This window comes from Panthera onca, chromosome F1 (assembly GCF_046562875.1).
Source record: "Panthera onca isolate mPanOnc1 chromosome F1, mPanOnc1 haplotype 2, whole genome shotgun sequence".
NCBI lineage: Eukaryota > Metazoa > Chordata > Mammalia > Carnivora > Felidae > Panthera > Panthera onca.
The window spans coordinates 44,233,799-44,255,857 of record NC_138355.1 but is presented as its reverse complement, the minus strand read 5'-3'; the positions used below and the strand labels follow the sequence as shown (position 1 = coordinate 44,255,857).

Here is a 22,059-nt window from a genome sequence, read left to right as displayed (position 1 = left end):
ACCAATCACGGCCTGGTCTGAGGAGTACGTCATCATCCAGCGCCCACGGATCACCTGCGTCTGGGTTCCGTACCGAATCGACCTGAGTCTGGGTTGCCGTTGTTCTGGGCTGTGTGGGGTTTCGCCGCACCTCTTGAGAGGTAATTGGTGTCGCAGACCTGGAACCCACGCCGGCGTGGACTAGAACTGCGTTTACACCCTGGTATCCACGATTTTTCTGCTACCGCCTGTGTCCACACTCCAGGCTCACTTCAGACCCAAATATCCGTACGTGGTCAGCTTTGTGCTTGCTAGTCCAACCTGGGTCTTTAAGAGTCTTCACTCTGATTGCTTATCCAAAAGTTATAAAGTTCTGAACTCTCAAAATGGAGAAGGAGGTTCTTAAAAGTTTTTCAATGTACCACCGTCCCCCAAACAAAATACTAGAAGGATCGATGAGGAGAGAAAATTGTCTTTGTATTGATAGAGAAAAAAGTCACCGAGTGAAGGTTACAGCAGGACCCTGGACTAAGCGCTAGTACGAATAAGAAGTTAGTGTTCTGAGTTATGTTCTTTGTCCTTCTGGCTTCCTTGCAGCTCCCAAAAGATGCTGGTACTGGTCTTGACATCCAAACTGCAGGACCCACTAGCGAATGCCACCCTAAGGTATTTAGGAGACTCCGGTTTTTAATGTGATTACGTAATACATAAAAGTTCATTAGGAGCAAACCACTGGCCTTTTATTAACATTGTGCTAATAGGCTTGAATCAATTAGAAGTTATAATTGAAGCTGAATATACTTGATTATAATTGAGCTATTCAAACTTAATTTATCTAAAGTATAACATAAAACAAGGGTCTAATAGACTGTTACGTAAAAGAGAATTGTTCCAAATTTTTACATGTGTACACAATTCATGTTTGTCGTCAAGTTCAAAATGCAGCCAGCAGAGTGTAATCATAAAAAAAATTAACAAGACCAACGTTCATGTTGATTTCTAATGATTGACACTTTGTTGAAAACACTTGGGCATTGGGATTCTGGAGGAAATCAAAGGTGCAAAAAAATAAGGTTTTAACTGAGGTGTTCTCATTTTCAACAGTATGATTACTCCTCTAATGCTTCGGAATGAAAGAAGTCTAATCCCGAAACTGTTTATTTCATCTTTTGAAATTTCAAGAGTAGAAGTAAGGCCACTCAGACTGTTAAGTCCTATGGCCACTTTAGTGGAACAAAACACCTATAGATCTTTTATTCCACTTTCTATTAAAAAGCAACAATTTTTAATTAATGGCACTCTTAGCTTCCAGATCCAAAGACACAGGTTCTTTCTAGAAAGACAAGTTGTAAAAGTTACTAAAAGAGTTGTTGTATCTAAATGCAAGCAGCATGTAGCTATTAACCTGGTATTAAGAAGGAAGGAGAATATTGTCCTAAAATCTTTGTTCTCACCAAAGTGGAAGTTCTAGGTTATATCTATCCTACTTTTTTGGTATTAAATCATCCTTTATTTTAAGCTAATAGTAAATGATAGTGGTGGTGGTTTGTTTTGTTTTGTTTTGAGGTCCTTTCTTGTCAAAACTTAAATGTGGCAAATGTATGCTGTTTATCAGAATCTTTAAAATTTTAATAGCATGTGAAACCCTAAAGCCTAGTAACCATTGCTTTGGAGACATTGGAAAATTATTCCTTCTAATTTGAAGAAATACATAACAGTAAAATTTTCTGTTGGAGACAGTATAAAGCAAAAGAGAAAAGTAATAAAGAGTATGGATTCTGAAGTCAGACTTACCTGGGTTCAAAAAAATATCTCTGCCACTTATTATCCACGTGACCTTGGAAAAGTTATTTAATCTCCCTGGACTTCAGTTTCCTGTCTATAAAGATAATGATAATACCTGCTTAATAGGGTTATTGAAATAATAAAATTAATTCATGGAAAGTATTTAATCACAATGGAATATTACTCAGCCATCAAAAAGAATGAAATCTTGCCATTTACAATGATGTGGATGGAACTAGAGTGTATTATGCTAAGTGAAATAAGTCAGAAAAAGATAAGATACCATATGATTTCACTCATATGTGGAATTTAAGAAAAAAAACCGATAAAGGAGAAGGGAAGGGAAAATAAAATAAGACAGAAACAGAGAGGGAGGCAAACCATAAGAGGCTCTTAACTAGAGAGAACGAACTGAGGGTTGCTGGATTGACTAGATGGGTGATGGGCATTAAGGAGGACACTTGTTATAATGAGCGCTGGGTGTTGTACGTAAGTGATGAATCACTGAATTCTACTCCTGAAGCTAATATTGCACTGTATATTAACTAACTTGAATTTAAAGAAAATTTTGGAAAAAATAATAAATAATACATAGTAATCACTCAGTAAAGGTCAGCTACTATTATGGTGATGATAGTTAAAATTGTGGTGGTGGTGGTTATTTAAAGGGACCTAAGATGACTAAGGTCCTTTTTGCTTCTGCATGAGGAGAGAAAACATGGGGAAATTGAACCAAGGCATACATTCTAGTTGATTGAATAGACTAGCTGATGTTTACTGAGTACTTACCATGCAGTGACAAGTGCCAGAATTCAGACTGAGGACTGTCTTCAAAGCTCATATGTAAAACCACTGCACTATACTACCTCTAAAATGAAGAAAATCATATGAAAACTTTGGCTTTGAATAATATTAATAGCCTAAACAGACGTGGAGTCAAACTGTGGCTAAAAGGGGGAAAATCTATAAGAGAGAAAACAAACCAAAAGGTACTTCATGAATTTCTATCATGTGCCCAAGCTGTAGACAAGGTGTGTGAAGAACCCGATTCAAAGTAAGATTCAGTAGCACTCAAAAAAGTACATTAATTAAATCTGGAGAAAAGTGCCTATGACTAACTTTTTATATGCCTTATTTAAAATATAGTGTACGGTAGGGGCCCCTACCTGACTCAATATCAGCTCAAGTCATGATCTCACAGTTCCCGAGTTCAAACCCTAAGTTGGGCTCTGTGCTGACAGTGTGGAGCCTGCTTGTGATCCTCTCTCTCCCTCTCTTTCTGTCTCTCTCTCTCTCTCTCTCTCTCTCTCAAAATAAATAAACATTTAAAAATAAAATAAGTGTATGGTAAAAATAGTTATGTTAAGATGGAGTCTCAGTTAAAAATAATAATATAAAAAGTAGCTTAGTAAGGGGGAGCTCCGTTTCTAGAAGCAGATATCTGGGTTTAAATCCCTTTTCCTCCACTTAATAGCTACCTGACCTTGGAGGTGAAGAAAAACACTTTTCTTCTGCCATCTTATATTCTGTTGCTGGAGTCTTGCAAATTAAACTGACAAAAGACAAATGAACAGGAGGGGGAAAAACACTTTATTTACATGTGCCGCATGCACACACGTGGGAGACGTCAGTGATAACTCAAAGAAGATAGGATTTCCTATCTGTATACCACCTTACTAGGTAAAGGAGAGGAAGAGAAAGGCACTAACAGGAAAACAAATGACTTTTTGGAAAGAAATTATTTTCAGGAGAACAAACAGGAAATTAAAAGTTTGTGATAATGCTTCTCTATCTTGGTATGAGTGGTGTTTTCATGTTCTTCAGGGCCATAACATTTCCCTAAATAAGGGATTTGAGGTAGATTTTATTCTCATTCTTCCTTCTGGGAGTAGATCTGCCCTCGGGGAGAATTTATGGTAGTCTTATTTCCCAGAAGTTGTTACTTTTAGTCAGAAAATGAAAGCTCTAAGCCTTTTTTTTTTTTTTTTTTTTTTTTTTTTTGCATCTGTTGAATCTCAGATGCTCTCAGCTTAATCTTTATGCCAAAGTGGCATATCTGGGGGTGCCATATTCTGATCCCCTCAACCTTGAGCAAATTACTTAAAGTTTTAGTGGAACATGGTCACACCTGTTGGTTTATGTATTATCTGTGGTTACTTTCCCTCAAAACTAAAATAGTTACTGTTTACAGCAAGTTTGTCAATTCCTAGTTTAGAATGAAGTTGCTGGGCAGCCTACACCACATGGGGGCAATAGAGCTTCATTACAGGATCACCATTTTACGGACAACAAAACTCGAAAACTAATTCTGCTAAACTAAACATATCAGCAATTATAGAAATGAATATATTTTTCCTATCTATAAGCTCCTTTCTCCAAGGTTCCAATCACGCACGAGTCTTTTCTGTCTTGAAAACATCTAAGCCAGGGTATCCAGCTGGCTTAGCCAGTACAACGTATGAGTCTTGATCTCCGGGTTTTGAGTTTGAGCCCTATGTTGGGTGTGGAGATTACTTAAAAATAGGATGTTTTTCAAAAACATATATGCCAAACACATATCCCCATATCCCTCCCAATAGAGCTTTTACCCGTGACCTTTGTTTCTTCAGCACCTGGTCATTTCTGGTGTCTTTGAACTCTGGCTTCAAAACTCATTTGTTTATTGAAAGGTTGCTCTCTAGGGTCACCAATGACCTCCTAACTGCATTTTCTGAATTCTCATTCTAGTATTTCTATTGAGATCCTATCCTCCTTGAAACCCTCTATTCCATGACACGTCACATACTTAGTTCTCTCGCTATCTGGCCGCTTTCAATGAAAAAGCTGTTTGTTCTTCTCCTTTAACCAGTATTCTCTTAATATGCTCTGTTTAGGATGGGTATCAGTCCAAGTAGGTGCACTGATTTGCTTTTGTAAATTGTTACTAGCCCTACAAAGTTTGGGAATCAGGTTGTTAACTGACAAGGGGCAGCCATGGTTTAGTTTGAAATGGGACCAGATAAGAAGGAATTGATATTAATTGAAGAGGTTTGATCAACCATCATGTCCAAAGGGCAGACCATAATAAGTTAGGGGGTAGAACTTCCTTAGCCTCATAAGCCCGCGCTTCGTGACTCAGTCAGCTTTGAGGGCTAGGCTCAAGTCTAACCTTAGAGACCTTTATACTGTATCCTCTGTTAGGGGACACCTGTTCTGTTCCTTTCTTCTGGATAACATAGGAGCTCTGTGTTATGCAAAAAAAGAAGAGAAGAAGGAGAAGAAAAGGAGAAGAGAAGAAGAAGGAGAAAGAGAAGAAGAAAAGAAGAGCACCTGGGCACCTGGGTACGCGGTTGTTCTACCTCTCAGTGAATGCTAACATAAACTGAGCTACATGAAATGGCTTTGAGGACCAAGTCTTAGCCACATGGGACGAGTTGACAGCTCCCAACTGTGCATGTGGAAGAACTTTGAAATGCTGGCCACATTTCCCCCTAGACCCTCAGACTCTGGCTCCAACTGACAACCATATTATTACCTAAAATACCTAAACCTTCTACTTTACCTCACACATCAGCTTACATACTGTGTAAATCAAAAACAACCTCCCTATCCTACCTTGTTATCAGAAGCCTGGATAAATAAATCACATACCAGGAGATGTTTCTTCACCTGACGTAAAAGAAACTGATCCTGATGTCTTAAGTATGACCGGATATACCTGGTTCTAATGGACTGCTTCCTGGTCAAGTGGATAAGGTTTGTATAGGAAAGCATATCTGGCAAGAAAGACAGAAGCATACTCCCCAAGAAACACAGCACATGAGGTGAAGATGGTATTTCTCCTGACTTCTGACTCAAACTAGGTTTTCTGTGTCATTACAATTCCTCTTGAGATCCAGGTGCATTCCTTTCCTTGTTTTCATGAGACACCCCTGAGATCTTAAAAACAATTTCTTTAATGTTTATTTATTTTTGAGAGAGAGCGAGAAAGGCAGAGCATGAGAAGGGGAGGAGCAGAGAGGGAGACACAGAACAAGAAGCAGGCTCCAGGCTCCAAGCTGTCAGCACAGAGCCCGACGCAGGGCTCGAACTCACGGACCATGAGATCATGACCTGAGCCGAAGCCAGACACTCAACCGACTGAGCCACCCAGGCACCCCAAGACACCCCTGAGATCTTAAGCTACTTTGAGTTGGTTCTTTTTGTTTTTAACTAAAGAACCCTGATTGCTTTGTTCTCTAAGCCTGAAACCTACCTGTACCAACTTGCAGTGCAGATTCAGCAAGCCACTGGCTCCCCCTGGGGGAGGGAGGGCAGCACATTTTGTGAACAAGAAAAACATCCCATTTTTAAGGTGGCTGCAGCTTCAACAGGATGGCAAACAACTTAAACAGATGACCAACATTCTGGGCCATCTCCATAAACCTTAGATTTTAATGAATGTCCATCTTTTGGCATTAGCCCAAAGAGTATGTTGGGCTCTTATGACAGATGACCTTGTATTCTTCCTTGGAATAATGAATGGGTTTCTCATAGCCTCATAGAATAGTTGTCATCTGTTTATATGACATCTTGACTTATATGCCCATTTAACCTCTCATGATTCCCTGACCTGGGCCACAGCACCTCTGAGATAATCTTGAGAAATTCATAGTGGAAGTTCTAAAGGGAGAATTCTTGAACAACTTTCTGTCCTTCCAAGACGTCTATATGAAGCTGGACAAGTTATCAGTGGTCCTGGAGTAGCAAGCCTCTGGATAATCAAGGCTGTCCAATAATTTCCAGAGAATACTGGATAAGAACAGCAGTTCAGTACCTATTCTTTGCTTACGGAATCCAAAGACCAGTAGATAAGAAAGAAAAGGGGTGGGACGCCTGGGTGGCTCAGTTAGTTAAGCATCCAACTTTGGCTCAGGTCTATGAGTTAGAGCCCCGCATTGAGCTCTGTGCTGACAGCTCAGAGCCTGGATCCTACTTCAGATTCTTTGCCTCCCTCTCTTTGCCCCTCCTCCTCCCCCCCCCCTCAAAAATAAACATTAAAAAAATAATTAAAAAAAGAAAGAAAGAGAAGGGGTTTATCTGGTATTTATCTGTAGCAAAGACTATCTCACTCCTTTGCTCCAATCTTGATCTAGTTTGACCGAGCTCAGCCTAACAAGATACTTCCAACATAAGGTACAATCATAAAGTGGTCTCTGGGCCTGCTTCTCCAGTATCTTTGCGCTTGAGGCCAGAACCACAGAATTTATCTCAGAAGCTAGAACACCAAGAGCCATCAGAAGTAACTCCATTAAGAAATATCCCTGACTAAGGCTTCTTATTTTTGTATATTTCAGTAAATGTATTTTTAGTTTTAATTTATGATTAGTTCTTTTTAAAAATCTATTTGTTTATTTTTGAGAGAGAGAGCGCAAGCAGGGGAGGGGTCAGAGAGAGGGAGAGAGAATCCCCAGGAGGCTCCACACTGTCAGCGCAAAGCCCGACACGGGGCTCAATCCCACGAATGTGAGATCATGACCTGACCCAAGATCAAGAGTGGGACGCTTAACTTACTGAGCCATCCAGACACCCCTAGTTAGTTCTCTTTCATAGCTACACAATCCTAATTAATATCTGACTCTTTTGTTTTATAGCCTTTTGTTCTAGCTTTAAGGATAGTATTCTTTTATTTATCTCCTTGAGGGATCTTGATCATACTCATTTAAAGCCCTCCTTTAGCACCTGTTGGGATGAGCACTGGGTGTTGTATGGAAACCAATTTGACAATAAATTTCATATTAAAAAAATAAAATAAAGCCCTCCTTTAATCGATTGCTGAATTGTTCACCTTTTCTCAGGAGTCAATGCTTATATTCATTCAGTTTATTGGCTATCTTTGACTTTATGCTTTGAACTTTAAGTCTGCAAACTTATTTCTTTTAAACATTAGTGTTTCATTAAATGCCTGGGTACCACAGCCTAGCCAAGTTGATACAGAAAATTAACCATTACCCCCTAATGATAAGATTTGCTATAGAATTACAGTAATCAAGATAGTGTGATACTGGCAAAGGTATAGACACATCGATTAATGAACCAGAAGAGAACGTCCTGAAATAATCTCACACAAATGTGGCCCATTGATTTTTTACAGAGGTGCAAAAGCAATTTCAATGGGAAAAAGGTAGTCTTGTTGACAAAGGTGTTAAAACAACATCAGTAGGCAAAAAATAAGCATCGATCAAATATTTTTTAATGCTTATTTATTTTTGAGAGAGAGACAGAGTGGAGGCAGGAGAGGGGCAGAGAGAGAGGGAGACACAGAATTGGAAGTAGGCTCTAGGCTCCGAGCTGTCAGCACAGAGCCTGACATGGGGCTCGAATTCATGAGGTTAGAGATCATGACCTAAGCTGAAGTCAGCCACCCAGGTGCCCCAAAATAAGCATTGATCTAAACCTCATACTTTATATAAAAGTTGACTCAAAAACTATCATATATGAATGTAAAATGTAGGACTAGAAACTACTTAGAAGAGAACATGGGAGAAAGCCTTTAAGACCTGGGGATAGGCCAAGAGTTCTTAAATATGACACCAAAACCACAAGCCACAAAACAAAAATTGATAAATTGGTCTTCAACTTGGTTTTCAAAATGAGAATTTTTGCTCTGCAAAAGGCACCGTTAAAAGAATGAGAAGACAAGCTTTAGATTGGGAGAAAATATTTGTAAATCACATATCTGACCAAGGACTTGAATGAAGTCCTTTAAAGAACTCTCAAGACTTAACAGGAATAATACAAACAACCCAGTTTTTTAAATGGACTAAGACACTTTAACAAAAAGGATATGCAGACAGCAGGTAAGCACATGAAAAGATTTTCAAAAGATGCCATTAGAGAAATTTAAATTAAAATCATAACGAGATACAATTATACAACTGTTAGAATGGCCAAAACTAAAAATACTGGCAATACCAAGTGCCGACAAGGATGCAGAACAGCTGGAACTTTCATACATTGCTAGTAGGGATGCAAAATGGTACAATTTAGCCTCAATTCAGCATTTTCTTGTAAACTTACACATACACTTACCATATTATTCAGAAATCATATTCCTGGATATTTACCCAGGAGAAATTAAAATCTGTGTTCATACAAACCCCTGTATACAAATGAATCTCAAAGATATGCTGAATGAAAGAAGTCTCAAAAAGCTAATATGATTCCTATTCTGTGGAAATCTCAAAAAAAAAATACAGTGATGGAGAACAGTTAAGGAGAGCTTGCCAGGGATTAGGAATGGGGGGGGGGGGTGATAATAAAAGGATACCACAAAAGAATTTTAGTAGAAGGCTGGGAGTGTTCTGTATGTTGATTATGGTGGTTGTCATATAGCTATGCATGTGTTAACATTTATAAAATTGTACACCAAAAAGGTTTCACAAGGGTGAGAGTGGATCTCTTCACTCACTCTACTGAATCAAATTCAAATCTTTTGTTCTCTGTCTTTAAGAGTCTCTTAGGGCTTGCTTCCCTCTCTGTTTTTCTCTTATTTTTCCTTCCTCTCCCCTATGTTCATCTGTTTTGTTTCTTAAATACCACATGTGTGTGAAATCATATGATATTTCTCTTTCTCTGACTGACTTATTTCTCTTAGCATAATACACTTTAGTTCCATCCACGTTGTTGCAAATGGCAAGATTTCATTCTTTCTGATCGTTAAGTCGTATTCCAATGTATATATATACCACATCTTCTTTACCCATTCATCAGTCGATGGATATTTGGGCTCTTTCCATAATTTGGCTACTGTTGATAGTGCTGCTATAACAGTGGTATGCATGTGCCCCTTTGAATCCGCATTTTTGCATCCTTTGGATAAGTACCTAGTCGTGCAGTTGCTGGGTTGTAGGGCAATTCTATTTTTAATATTTTGAGGAACCTCCATACTGTTTTCCAGAGTGGCTGCACCAGTTTGCATTCCCACCAACAGCGCAAAAGAGTTTCCCGTTCTCTGTATCCTCGTCCACATCTGTTGTTTCCTGAGTTGTTAATTTTAGTCATTCTGGCTGGTATGAGATGGTATCTCATTATGGTTTGATTTGTATTTCTCTGATGATGAGTGATGTTGAGCATGTCCTCATGTGTCTGTTAGCCATCTGGATGTCTTCTTTGGAAAAGTGTCTATTCTTGTCTTCCACCCATTTGTTAACTGGATTGTTTTTTGGGTGTTGAGTTTGGTTAAGTTCCTATAGGTTTTGGTACTAACCCTTTATCTGATATGTCATTTGCAAAGATCTTCTCCCGTTGTGTCGGTTGCCTTCTAGTTTTGTTGATTGTTTCCTTCACTGTGCAGAAGCTTTTTATTTTGATGAAGTCCCAATAGTTCATTTTTATTATTATTTCCATTGCCTCTGGAGGCATGTCTAGTAAGAAGTTGCTGTGGCTGAGGTCAAAGAGGTTGCTATCTGTGTTCTCCTCTAGGATTTTGATGGTCTCCTGTCTCACATTTAGGTCATTCATCCATTTATATTTATTTTTGTGTGTGATGTAAGAAAGTGGTTCAGTTTCATTCTTCTGCATGTTGCTCTTTTCCCAGCACCATTTGCTGAAAAGACTGTCTTTTTTTTCCATTGGATACTCTTAACTTTGTCAACGATTAGTTGGCCATATAGTTGTGGGTCCCTTTCTGGGTTCTCTATTCTGCTCCATTGATCTATGTGTCTGTTTTTGTGCCAGTACCATACTGTCTTGATGATTACAGCTTTGTAATACAGCTTGAAGTCTGGAATTGTGATGCCTCCAGCTTTGGTTTTCTTTTTCAGGATTGCTTTTGGCTATTCAGGGTCTTTGGTGGTTCCATACAGATTTTAGGATTGTTTGTTCTAGTTCTGTGAAGAATGCTGGTGTTATTTTGATAGGGATACCATTGAATGTGTAGATTGTTTTGGGTAGTATAGACATTTTAACAATATTTGTTATCCATGAGCATAGAATGTTTTTCCTTTTCTTTGTGTTGTCTTCAATCTCTTTCATAGGCTTTCTGTAGTTTTCAGAGTACAGATCTTTTACCTCTTTGGTTAGATTTATTCCTAGGTATCTTACGGTTTTTGGTGCTGTTGTAAATGGGATCAATTCCTTGATTTTCTGCTGTTTCATTATTGATGTATAGAAATGCAACCAATTTCTGCACATTCATCTTATATCCTGTGACTTTGCTGAATTCACGTATTAGTTCTAACAGCTTTTTGGTGGAGTCTTTCAGGTTTTACAGGTAGACTATCATGTCATCTGTGAAGAATGAAAATTTGACTTTTTGCTAGTTTGTATGCCTTTTATTTCTTTTTGTTGTATGATTGCTGAGGCTAGAACTTCCAGTACTATGTTGAACAACAGTAATGAGAGTGGACATCCCTGTCATGTTCCGGATCTTAGGGGGAAAGCTCTCAGTTTTTCCCCATTGAGGATATTAACTGTGGGTTTTTCATATATGGCCTTTATGATGTTGAGGAACGTTCCTTCTATCCCTACTTTCTTAAGGGCTTTTATCAAGAAAGGATGCTGGATTTTGTCAAATGATTTTTCTACATCTGTTGAGAGGATCATATGGTTCTTATCCTTTCTTTTATTAATGTGATATATCACATTTATTGATTTGTGAATAGTGAACCAGTCCTGCAGCCCAGGAATAAATCCCATCTGATCATGGTGAATAATTGTTTGAATATAGTGTTGAATTAAATTTGCTAGTATTTTGTTGAGAATTTTTGCATAGGATTGATATTTTCTGATGCTATTATAAATAATATCATTTGGAATCTTTATTTTCTGATTATTTGTGTTTAGTATATAGAAAATACAGTTGGTATTTATATATAGACCTTGTATTCAGTGACCTTGCTAAATTCACATATTAATTCTAATAGTTTGTAAATTCTTTGTTATTTTTTTTATATAATCACATTAAAATTTTATCTCTTTCTTTCCAAGCCATATGCCTTTTCTTACTTTTTCCCCTTATTGATCTGGCTGGACCTTCATTACAATGTTGAATAGAAGTTATGACAGAGGGCATCCTTGTTTATTCTCATTCTCAGAGGTGGGAAAGCTTTCAATAATTTACCATCACATACACACACACACACACACACACACACACACACACACACATACACACACACACACACACACACACACAAGATATTATTCAGCCTGAAAAATGAAGGAAATCCTGCCATTTGCAATAAAATTCAAGCTTACATTACCCTAAGTGAAATAAGCCAGACTGAGAAAGACAAATAATTACTTACATGCGAAATCTTTTTTTTTTTTTTTAATGGCAAATTCATAGAAATAGAGTAGAATGGTGGTTGCCAGGGTCTTAAGGGGTGGGGGAAAAGGGTGGGGCTGATAAAAAAAAAAGAGTACAAACTTCCAATTATAAGATGAATAAGGTCTTGGGGCACCTGGGTAGCTGAGTCAGCTAGGCATCCTACTCTTGATTTTGGTTCAGGTCATGATCCCAGGGTCATGGGATTGAGCCCCGTGAGGCTCCACTGAGTGTGGAGCCTGCTTAAAATGTTCTCTCTCTTCCTCTGCCCCTCTCCCCTGCTTGTGCTCTCTTTCTCTCTCTAAAGAAAAGGGGAAAAAAAGTTGAATGAGGTGCCTGAGTGGCTCAGTCAATTAAATATCCAGCTTCAGCTCAGGTCATGATCTCGAAGTTCATGGGTTCAAGCCCCAGGTAGGGCTCTGTGGTGGCAGCAGGGGAGCCTGCTTCAGATCCTGTCTCCCTCTCTCTCTGCCCCTCCTCCATTCTCTCTCTCTCTCTCTCTGTCTCTCAAAAATAAAATAAATATAAAGATGAATAAGGTCTGAAGCTATAATGTATAACATGGTAACTACAGTTGATAATACTGTATTGTGTAACTGAAGTTTGCTAAAAGAGTAGAACTTAAGTGTTCTCACACACACAAAAAAAGGTAAATGTGTGAGGTGATTAATGTGTTAATTAACTTGATGATGGGAATCTTTTCACAATGCATATGTGTATCAAATCAAAATGTTGTACACTTTAAAAATAAATAAATATAAGTAAATAATAATTCGCCATTAAGAATTTTGGGGAAGAGGAGTAAATAGTCCAATTAGATTAAGGTAATCTCCCCACTATTCCTACTTGCTAAGAGTTTTTACCATGAGTGAATGTTGAATTTTACCCAGTGGTTTTTCTTCATCTATCAAGATGATAACTCCTGGAAAATTTATCATCTAGTTATGATGTATTATACTCTTTATATATTGCTGGATTCAGTTTGCTAATATTTGCTTAGGATTTTTACATCTACGTTCTCATGAGATTGGTTGTAATTTTCCCTTTTATGATATCTTTGTTAGATTTTGGTATTAAAATATGCTGGCCTCATAAAAACCAGTTGGGAAGTAGTACCTCCTCTAGTTTTTGAGAGAATTTATTTAAGGAGAATTCACCTTAATATTTAGGAGAATTCACCCATGAAGGTATCTGGGCCTGTACTTTTTTGTGTGGGGGAAATTAATCATGAATTCAATTTCATTAGTAGATCAAGAACCAGTAGGGCTTTCTTTCTTCCTGTGTTAATTTTTATAAGTTGTTTTTCGAGAATTTTGTCCATTTCATCTAAAATATTGTCAAATTTATGGTTTATTGTCTTGCTAGTAGTTTAATATCTGTGGAGATTTGTTTATACTTTTTTCCTGATCAGTCTTGCCTAGAGGTTTATCAATGTTACTGCTTTTTAAAAGTACCAACCTTTAACTTTGTTCATTTTCTCTATTGTACTTTCTCCCCCCTGTTTCATTTATTTTGGATCTTCTCTTCATTACAGCACGTGTAAAGACACTGTGTGTGTGTGTGTGTGTGTGTGTGTGTGTGTGTGTGTGTGTAAATACAGTGGTATGGGAACAAAAGTGCTAGCCATAGTATGGTGGGAGATGAGGCCTAGAGAGTGTGCAGTGAGAAATGCAGAGGCCTAACAATGACCGTCCCTGAGGAAACTGTTATGTAAAGAGCAGATGGAAGGAAGGAGAGGGAACCAAAAAGGAAAGTGAAGATATGAGAACCAGAAGAGTGCCATCTCACCAAAGCAAAGGGAGTCTAAGCATTCTAGGAAAGAAGGGGCAGCCGACAGTGCCAAGCATCAGAGTATGCACACTAGTTAAAACTCCTTGAGGGGCGCCTGGGTGGCTCAGTCGGTTAAGCGGCCGACTTCGGCTCAGGTCATGATCTCGCGGTCCATGAGTTCGAGACCCGCATCGGGCTCTGTGCTGACAGCTCAGAGCCTGGAGCCTGTTTCAGATTCTGTGTCTCCCTCTCTCTGACCCTCCCCTGTTGATGCTCTGTCTCTCCCTGTCTCAAAAATAAATAAAACGTTAAAAAAAATTAAAAAAAAAACTCCTTGAAAATAACATTAGTCAACTCAACTAGCACCAAACTAAACAGGACATTTGTTTATAATAAGTAGTACAGCACAGTGGTTAAAAGGACAGACTCTGGCATCCCCTGGGTTCATATATCTGCTCTCCTACTATCCCAGCTGTGTGATTGGGGGCAGATCATTTAACCTCATCTGATTACCCTTTCATCTGTTCAATGGGAAAAGCAATGGTACCACTGCTAGCTTTGAGTAGGACCTAGAGCAATAAACAGTTTTGTAACCAGTAAGCTTGTAGAGCCAACTACCCTGCCACTTGGGCCTTATGATCCAGCAGACCCAATGGTATTGCTAGTATGTCTGGCAGACCGAGATGCTGTCAGTGATGCCCCAGAGATTCTGATTCATTTCCTTTGGACTCGACTTGGGCATGCCACATCACCCTCTCGTACCCACATTCAATCCATCAGTACTGCTGGTCAAATCAATTTCCAAAATATCACAAACCCAACTATATTTCTGTTTCCATTATAAAACTACCATCTTCTCTTACCTGAACACCTGTAATATGTAAGTCTTTTCTTCCTTCTGCCGTTTGCCCACTCTCAAATTCTCTCTCTATACTGAAGCCTGAGCAGTTTTTAAAAATATAAATAAAATCATATGATTTCCTTGCGTAAAGCCCTTCCGTATTTTCCGATTACATTAAATTTAAGCCCAAATTTCTTACCATGGTTATAAGGTCTTAAATTAGTGGTTCCTAACCTTGGCTACATTTTAGAATCACTTGGAGATCTTTTAAAATATTAATATATTCATAGCTAACATACATATACTGCTTAGCATGAACCAGACACTCTATTATACTCTATATATAAAATATAGTATACAATTATACAATGGCTATATATATAATTTTATATATGTAGTATATATAAATATATATGCTATATTCTCTATGTATAATATGCCATATAGTTTATACATATACATATATGTTTATCCATATAGCTATAGGACATCAAACCCAATGAAGTAGGTATTATTATCATCCTCATTTTATAAATGTGACTTTTTTTCACCTCATTGAGATCTCATACATGTCCATCTAAATACAGAAATCTAAATCTAAATCTAAATCTAAATCATATTGGAACATTACCTACTAAGGAATCTGAGAAATGTAGGTTTTAGCTTGCCAGCCCCTGCAGAACAAGGAAGCATATTTAGAAAAACATTGAACTGGCTGCTGAGCAAACAAACCCACCATATTCACCAAAGTGTGTACATGCTGGGTATCAGAGCTTCCTTCCTTCAAGTAACCCCCACCCTTGGAATAAAGGTGAAGGTTCTACTCATCCCCCACCCCCATTCAGAGCAATGACTGTCAGAAGGGTGTTCCCTGGCAGGGGCAACCAACTTTGACTTTCAAGCCCTATTGGATTTTATTCCGTTTCATCTTGCTTTCATTTGTCTGGATGAAGCCTCAGTGGAAGCCCCAAATTCTGTCTCCTCTAGGACTGGCACAGGAGAGAAAATCACACGGGGAGAGGGATAGCTCAACTTTGTAGCTCAACTCTGCCTCCCCAAGAGTCACCATCACCTGGAGGGGAAACTCTGTCATTAACTCCTACTCTACCCATAGCAGAAAGGCACTCTTCTCCAGTTACTGCTCCAACACTGGACAACTGCATAAATTCTTCTTGGTTCAGTAATGCGAGTCGGGGTGTGGGATGGGAAATGAACATGGAGAGCCTGAGAATGGACAGCTGGATTACTAGGTCTTGTTCATCATCCATGTCCTATGACCTCCAACTATAACTCCTTGAGTATGGGATTCTTTCTTCTGCTCATTCCCCACCCAATTCCATAACAAGTGCTCTCAAAAGGATGTTTTACATTAAAGGATGTGTTTTTCCTTCCTTTTTACCCTTAACCTTCCCCCTATCATTCAAGCAGTCCAAGGGCTCTCTATGTATACATTCTGGTATTTTCAAAGGTAAAGTCAGGATAGTTCAAAAACACCATGCCTGTGAGAATGAGCAAAGCAAGTAGGAACTAAATTCTGGAACTTGCTTCTCTATACCTTCTTCTAAATCCCTGGGGATTAATGAATTACAATTGGAGGAATGTCTCCCCCTAATGCTGTTTGTCCTGGGGTGAGATGGGTGGCAGACTAGGTAGTATGACTAAAGCAGTTGTTTTGTGAGGTGGGTGCAATTGCCTGTGGTTTTCTGGTGCCAGCAGCTCTCCACCCCTGGGTTCATCCACCTCCCGTGACCTGAGCTCACTGGGATTGCCTGGTCTAGCCTCAAAGGTTTGACATATATATTTCTGGTAACATTATACCAAACATTTTACTAAACCAAAGCCAAATAGGCAGCTAGAAAAGCTGTTTGCTACCTCCTCTTACTCATGCCAAGCAAGACTGGAGAATAGCATGATGGGAGGACAGATTTTGACGGAAGAAGGATTTAGGTGGAATTTCGTAGCTTACGGAGTCAGTTGCCTTTTTACCAAACTTGCTCCTACACCAACAGAAAACCTAATGAACTTATTTATACAGAAAGGATTTTAAGCAAACCTGTACAAACACACCTAACATGCCGTAAGAAAAAGATGCCTGTTTAGTTTGCTTCCAGCACGCGGCATCCATTTATGGGTGCCCAGGAAACTAGGAACTCCAATACATATACTATCCTTTTCTTCACAGTACTAACAACTAGAGAGCACACGATATGTAATATTTTGTCCTTAAGTAAGTGATCATTTAAAATTCCAAGAATAAACCCACTAAGTTAACGTGAATATTTATCAAAAATACTTTTCAAAAATAATGCTTTTTTAAGAAAGAGGTTTCTCATACAAACAGTGGAACTACATCAGGATCAGCAGAAGATATGGTCCTTTTAGGAAAAAGGACTGCACACATAAGCCTAGGAGTTGAGTTTTACATCTATCTTTTAGGCAAAGAACATCTCTTTCAAATGATTCCTACAGCCAAAACCAGCTGTGACTTTCTTAGAATGGTGGGCAGAAAATAGGATCTTCATAAAACTTAAGAAGGGGCAGCTAGTTTGAGTAACACCTTAGAGAAACACTCCCAAACCCTCAAAATCACCGCATAGCTGAGCCTCTGGGGCTGAAAAACTGAAATGCTTGCCCAAGTGAAAGAGCTGTGAACACACAAAAGATTTGTGCAAATCCTGTCTCTGGTATTTGGAAGAGAGGGTTCAGTATGTGTGCTGAGGGAAGGGGGTCCCAGGTGGAATGTTCAACATCAACTGACTCTGGAGTAGCTTGACTCAGAAACACCTGGGACAGGTATTTACTCTGGGAGGAATACTAGAGTTACTGAATATAAGAATATATTTTAGAAGAAACAGCAGTCCCTGAAGAGTCAGGTCATTTTGTTTTCAGGCCCTTAGGGTTTTTTTTTAAATTTAGATATAATTCATACACCATAAAAATCACCCTTTTAAAGTGTACAATTCAGTAAGTATTTTTTAGCATATTCGCAAAGTTGTGCAACCATCACCAGTATCTAATTCCAGAACATTTTAATCACCCCCAAAAGAAACTGTTTTGTGAGAAGGGAGATGATTCGTTTTCAGAAATACCAAATAAAAGCTGCGCTGTCTAGTTAACAGTAGGTTTACAATCTGTTGGAAATATATACGAACCACCCCCCATAATGGAGTCCCAAACTCTTAGACACTTCACTTCCTGGTCTTCCTCCCCTCTCCATTTCACGGGCTTATTTTCATGGGCTTTGCAATGAGCATGCACCAAAGAACAAAGGAGGGACTGAAAGTTTCCACCTCACCTCAGAAAATGTACATTTGTACCAATCAAACTTCTTTTGCCTTACATGGGCATAGGCGATGTCTGGGTAAGGCTGTAACCTCTGTATTACTCAGCCAATGAGGAATCAGAGGAGGGACTTGCACACTAGGAGATAAATTGTCTGCTGTAACTGCCCTGAGTGTGTCTGTCCATCAGACACCCATTCTTGCAAGGAAGTTGATCAAAGCCTTGCTTCACTGTGCGCCGAATCTCCACGTCCCTCCTTTGGTTGGGTCAGTGGGCTTATGCCATTTTCTTCCCGACGTTTGGGAGAAGAATGAGGTATAAAGAAGTCAGCTGCAAGAGAAAGGGAGCAGGGGACGACAGTTTGGAAAGACGGTCGCCCGGAGCAACTCCTCATTCTCATATTAATTGAGAAAACCACATCAATCATCAGTAGGCATCACAATTTATTATACTGTTTAAAGAGTATTCTTAGGAGGAAAACAGAACTTGTTTAAGCACGTAGCGGGAGTAATCTGTGGTTGAGCAAGCACAAAGAATCTGATTAGACCCATAGCAGGTGGTCATGGTCTCTGAGAAAGCGGAGAAGTACCAGCAAAAGAAGCAGGTGGCTGTCCACCCCGAGCGGGCCAGGCGTTCCCAGCTGCTTGGCTTCAGCAACATAAATCAACCGCCTCCCCAGAGAGACATTTCAATAGAGGTTTTTCTTAGAGCTGTATTGTTTATTGTACAGTTCTAGTTAATGTTTTCCTCCAATATTATGTTTGAAGCATCATATCGATCCCGGGGACCACTACAGGCTTATTTCTCCCAGTTTTCATTATCAATTTTCCCTATTCCCCCCTCTCCCAAATTGCTAGCAACCTGTAATCTACTTTCTGTCTCCATAGATCTGCTATTCTGGATGTTTCATATAAATGAAATCATACAATATGTGGCCTTTTATGTCTGCCTTCTTTCACTTAGCATGATGTTTTCAAGGTTCATACATGCTATAGCATGTGTAAGCACTCCATTCCTTTTAATGTCTGACTAACATTCCATCGTATGGAATATCATGTTTTATTTATCTGTTTATCAGTTGATGGACATTTGGATTGGTTCCACTTTTAGGCTATTTCGAATAATGCTTATGTGAATATTCATGTACAAATTTTTGTGTGGACATATATTTCCATTTCTCTTAGGTACACACCTAGGAGTGGAATTGCCATGTCATACAATAACTTAATGTTTAACTTTTTGAGGAACTGTAAAACTGTTTTCCAAAGCAGTCGTACCAGTTTACATTCCCACCAACAATGTATGAGGGTTCCAACTTCTCCACATCCTCACCAACACTTGTCATTGTCTGTCTTTTTTATTATGGCCATTCTAGTAGGTATGACATAGTATGTCATTGTGGTTTTGATTTTCATTTCCCTATTGACTAATGATATTGAGCATATTTTCATGTGCTTATTAGCCATTTGTATATCTACTTTGGTAAAATGTCTATTCAAATACTTTGCCCGTTCATAAATGGGTTGTTTGTCATTTTATTGTAACAATTTTTTATATACGCTGGATACTAGTCCTTTATCAGATATATGATTTGCAGATATTCTCTCATTCTGTGGCTTGTCTTTTTCACTTTCTCCTTAGTATCCATTGAAGCACAAAGGTTTTTAATTTTGAAGAAGTCCAATTCATTACTTTCCTCTGATTGCTTATATTTTTGTTGTCATGTCTCAGATACGATTGCTTAATACAAGATTATGAAGATTTATATCTATGTTTTCTTCCAAGAGTCTTATAAATTTAGTTCTTTATCTATTTTGAGTCAGTATTTGTGGAGTAGTAGTCTAACTTCATCCTTTTGCATGTGGATATTCAGTTTCAACACGCTTTGTTGAAAAAAAACTATTCTTTCTCCCATTTTATTATCTTGGCAATTTCTGAACTTTCTTCTATTCCATTGATCTGTGTGTCATTAATGCCACGATCACACTGTCTTAATTACTGTAGCTTTGTAGTTAAATTTTAAAATCAGGAAATGTGAGTCCCCTAACTTTGTCTGATGGTGTTTTATGGGTCTTTTCCAGATTGTTTTGGCTATTCTGGGTCCTTTACATTTCCATGTAAATTTTAGGATCAGCTCATCAATTTCTTGAAGAAGAAAAAAAACAGTTGGAATTGTGAAATCACATAGATATAGATATGGGTATATAGTAATAGATATGATAGATATAGATATAGATATAGATATAGATATAGATATAGATATAGATATAGATAGATATGCCCCCAATTCCTGACACAGAGCTCCCAAAACATTTATAATCTCCTGAGTGATAGGAGTATCTTTTGTTCTAATGAGCCAACTCTTGATGGGCTCCTGGATGGGGGCTAGTCACCAGAAAGACCAAGCCATGATTAGAAGCTTGGAACTTTCAGTCTTACACCCTCTCCATCCTCCAGGGAGGGAGGTGGGGCTAGAGATGGAGTTAATAATTGATCATGCCTACATGATGAAGCCTCCATAAAAATCACTAAAGTAAGGGGTTTGGAGAGCTTCCACGTTGGTGAATACATCCACATGCCAGGAGAGTGGCACACTCCAATTTTATAAGAACTGAAGCTCCTACCTTTGAGACCCTTCCAGATCATGCCTTATGTACCTCTTCATCTGGGTATTCATTTGTATCCTTTATGATATAAGAAACTGGCAAATGTGTTTCCCTGAATTCTGTGAGCCACTCTAGCAAATTGCCAAATCCAAAGATGGAATTGTGAGAATCCCCAATTTATAGCCTATTGGTCAGAAATACCAGAGGCCCAAACTTGCAGTTGGCATCTGAAGTGGGAAGCAGTCTTGTGGGACTGAGCCCTTAACCTGTAGGATCTGATATTAACTCCAAGTAGATAGTATCAGAATTGAGTTAAATTGCTTGTTGTGGAAAAACCCATATATCTGGTGTCAGAAGTGAAATGTTGTGAGTAGCCTAGAGGGAGAAACAGAGTTGTTTTATCTTGGAATTTTGATGGGGACTGTATTAAATCTGCCTATCAATTTGGGGAGTATTGTCTTAATAACATGAAATCTTCTGGATTTGTGTTATTATTCATTGATACTTAACATTAATGAGCAGGCACAAACAAATTCAGGTTTCCTAAGACCTATTCTTCTGTCATTGTTAGCCTAATCTTCCCCCAACCTATTGGGCTGTAGTGTCCAAAGCAATCCCATTGGCTGGAGGTGAAAGCTAGTGTTGCAGTGCTCTGGATGACAGAAAGATAATGTTCACCATGAAGTAGCCACTAACCCACTGGTTGTTTCGTGTACCTCCCTTTTCTGCTTTGTAGTTCAGAAACATTTCTTTGAAAGACAGAGAATCCATAAACGGGAGCAGCCTGTCAAATACGTTACCAATCATTTCATCTTTGTGGGCTGTAATGTGAAAGTCACCAAGTTAAATCCAGGAAAGCTCCAGCAGCTGTTCTTTCGTATGCTTTTCTACTAAGTAAATATGTTTTGTTAAAATATAAGCAGCATAAGCAATTTTATAATTCCTGTATTCAAATTCCTGATAGTATTTGTCCATGGAATTTCCCTGTGACTCCTAGAACTCTTTGTCGATGATAATGTCCTCTAAATATCCAACCACAGCATCAGTCCTGCAACAGAGCAGATAGATGTGTTTTGCTTCTTCTAAGGAAGACAGTGGTACCCACCAGTCTCCTACCCTGCCCTTGGCCTGAGCCCTTGCTAGGCCCCATAAAGCCCCACCAGCACTGAGGGCATATTGAAGAGGCTTCCAGGGGTGCCACCCATGAGCCTGCATTGTGGGCCCAGGCCACAGCCATGCCCAGTCTGTACCTACACAGCAGGCCTTGGCCACAGCCTCCTCCTGCTGAGATTACACTCTGCCTGTGGCTCTTTATGCCCATTATTCTTAACATAATCTTTTATTTCTTTTTTTTTTTTCTTTAAGTAGTCTATATACCCAGCATGTGGCTCAAGCACATGACCCTGAGATCAAGAGTTGCATGCTGTATAGACTGAGCCAGCCAGGTGCCCCTCAACATCATTCTTTTAAAATGGTCTTTGGCTACAGGGAGAAGAAACAAAAGAATA

At 38.9% G+C, this 22,059-nt stretch overlaps 1 protein-coding gene across 9 annotated transcripts in view; it reads left to right on the top strand.

Annotated features, from left to right (window-relative positions):
- Positions 1-28: 28 nt before the first annotated feature.
- The window catches only part of LOC132686389 (alpha-1,3-mannosyl-glycoprotein 4-beta-N-acetylglucosaminyltransferase-like protein MGAT4E), a 31,226-nt gene continuing 9,195 nt past the window's right edge, over positions 29-22,059 (top strand). For 3 of the 9 annotated variants that reach the window (XM_060644133.3, XM_060644143.3, XM_060644131.3), the window contains exons 1-2: positions 44-267; positions 577-645. The gene's annotated coding sequence lies outside the window, so the exon portion shown is untranslated. Of the gene's footprint in view, positions 268-576; positions 646-22,059 lie in introns of all 9 variants that reach the window. The other 6 variants (XM_060644141.3, XM_060644138.3, XM_060644142.3 and 3 more) reach the window with 4 other exon arrangements.